Below are 2,500 nucleotides of genomic sequence, written 5' to 3' on the forward strand. Positions count from 1 at the left end.
TTCGGTTGCCGTTTGTGGGTCCGGCCGCGGCCCCGGGGGGGCCGGCGTCGAGGTGGTTGGCGGTGTCGCGGGCTCCCTCGTCCCCCACCCACCTCGCCCGCCTCCACCCTGTCCAGGTACCTAGCGCGTCCCGGCGCGGAGGTTTAAAGACCCTTTGGGGGTCGCCCGTCCGCCTCGGGTCGGGGCGGTCGGGCCCGTGGGGAGCCGTGGAGGCTGGTCTTCCCGTGTCTCCTCCAGACTCCGCTGCCCGCCCCCCCCGCCGCCCCAGGCCGGGGCGCCGCCGCGCTTGCGCCCACGCCACGGCCCTCCCCGGTTGCCGGGAGGGGCTTGCCCGGCGGCTGCCGGGTGGTGCGTGAGCGTGTGCGTGTGCGTGCGCCCCGTGTCCCTTGGGTGTGTGTTGGGGGGAAGGGGACAGGCGGGAACCCCCTGGGCGCCTGTGGGGTTGTTCTGAGCTCGCCCCGCGCGTCGTCCGCGTGGCGGGGCGGGCTGCTGGACTTGCCCTGTTCCAACCCTTCCGACCTCTCGGAGTCTGGTCTTTGTTGTCTCTTGCTGGCCGGCCGGAGGCACCCTTCGGGGATGTGCTGTGCCAGGTTGGGGGGGTCGCCCCTTTTCGGGGTTGGCCCTCCCGGTGATCACAAAAACTCGTACGACTCTTAGCGGTGGATCACTCGGCTCGTGCGTCGATGAAGAACGCAGCTAGCTGCGAGAATTAATGTGAATTGCAGGACACATTGATCATCGACACTTCGAACGCACTTGCGGCCCCGGGTTCCTCCCGGGGCTACGCCTGTCTGAGCGTCGCTTGCCGATCAATCGCCTCCCCCGGGTGGGTCTCTCTCCCGGGGGTAAGGCGCGGCTGGGGGTTCCCTCGCAGGGCCTGTCCCGCCGGCGCCCGCCCCTGCCCGAGTGCGCCCCGCCACGCCCGCCTGCGCGGCGGTTCGGTGTGCGGGGTCACCTGTGGGCCGGGGAGAGGGTCGTCCTGGCCGCCGGGCCCTCCGTCCCCCTAAGTGCAGACGACGGTGGCCGCCGCTGCCGGCCCTCCCTCCTTCCTCCTCCTCCTCCTCCTCCCCCCGCCCCCTCCCCGGCCCCGTGTGTCCGGTCCCTGCCGCCTCCCTCAGCACCCCCCTCGCCCCCGCCTCGCCCCGCCGGGTCCGCTCGGCGGTGGCCTGTGTGTGGGACGTGGGAGGGCGTGGGACGGGGGCTGGGGGCCGGCGCCCGTGGGGCGGTGGCGTGGGGTGGTTGGGGGGGGGAGAGGTGGGGCGGGGGGGAGAGGCCGAGGCGGCCGGTCGCCGCCCGCGAGAAAAGGGAAGGGCGAGGAGAGCTCGCGCCTGAGGGCCGCGGCCGCCGCCGCGGTCCCTCTGGGGGAGATCCCTCGTGCCGCACGCGGTCTTTGGGATCGCCGCCCGGGTCTCGGGAGGGTTTTGCGGTGCCCCGTGCCGCGCGGTCCCGCGGGCCGTCGTGGGGGGTGGAGGCGCGGATCCGGAGCGCCGTCGGTCTCGCCGCCTTGCCCCGGGCGGCGACCGCGGCGGTCCTGCCGTGGCCCCCTCCTCTCCCGGTCCGCGGCCGTGCGGTCGGGGGCCCGAGCCGCGGCCCCGCCCCCGCTCCCCGCCGGCGATCCCGGCCCCCTTTGCCCTGTCGGGGCGGCTCGCGCCGAGGCCGAGTCGCGCGCGGGGCTGCGCCCCGGGGATGCGTGCCCCGGCGGCGGCCCGCGGGACGCCGCGGCGTCGCCCGCCGCTGCGCGCTTCCCCCCGGGTTGCGGCCGCGCCGCACTGCGTGCCCCGAGCCCGCGTTGTCGCGGTGTTGGGGGGGGTGTTGGTTCTCCGCGGGGGTCTCTGTGGCTGGAGGCGTGCCGCGCCGTCCGCCGGGCCCGGTCCGGGGCCGCGGTGGGAGCGCGGGGCACGTTGGGACGTGTGTGGGGGGAGGCCGGGTGCGTCGCGTGGGGGGAAAAGGGCCGGCGGTCGGGGGCGACCGCCGCGCTCGGACCCCCCCCACGCCCGCGCCCGCTTTCCCCCCCCCCCCGCTCCCCCGCCCCGCGCCGCTCGCCGCGGTTCCCCCTCCGGGGTCGTCGCGAGGCGGCGCGTCCCGCGCCTCGGGCCCTGCCCGACCCCCCGTTCCTCGCCCCACCCCTCCGCCTTCCAACCCCGGCAGGGCTCCCGCCTGTGCCGCCGGCCCGTGCTCCCGCCTGCCCGCCCGCCGTTCGGCCGTGTCCGTCCCGCGTGCGCGCACCCTACCTTCCCCGTCCCCCCATCCCCTCCCGGCTCTCTCCCCTCCCGCGCTCTCGCTCTCTCTCTCTCTCCCTCCCTCCCTCCCTCGCGGAGGGTTTGGAGGGGAGGGGGTTGTTGGTGCGTTGGGGGGGGGGGGGTCGTCGGTAGGGGTGCGGGCGGCTCGGGCGTCGTTGGGGTGTTTTGCGTCGTTGGGTGTCGGCCGGAGAACCGGGCGGGTGCGGACCGCGGCCTCTTCCCGGGGGCCGGCGTTCCGGTCCTCTCGTCGCCCCTCCGCC

The 2,500-nt window shown here is 76.8% G+C and overlaps 1 non-coding gene across 1 annotated transcript; it reads left to right on the forward strand.

Moving 5' to 3' along the window:
- The first annotated feature begins 648 nt into the window (after positions 1-648).
- Positions 649-801, forward strand: LOC145715082 (5.8S ribosomal RNA). The gene has a single exon (XR_014137103.1). It is a non-coding gene; the product is annotated as a 5.8S ribosomal RNA (ribosomal RNA).
- The last annotated feature ends 1,699 nt before the right edge of the window (positions 802-2,500 follow it).

Source organism: Panthera onca, chromosome Y (genome assembly GCF_046562875.1).
Source record: "Panthera onca isolate mPanOnc1 chromosome Y, mPanOnc1 haplotype 2, whole genome shotgun sequence".
NCBI classification, from domain to species: Eukaryota; Metazoa; Chordata; class Mammalia; order Carnivora; family Felidae; genus Panthera; species Panthera onca.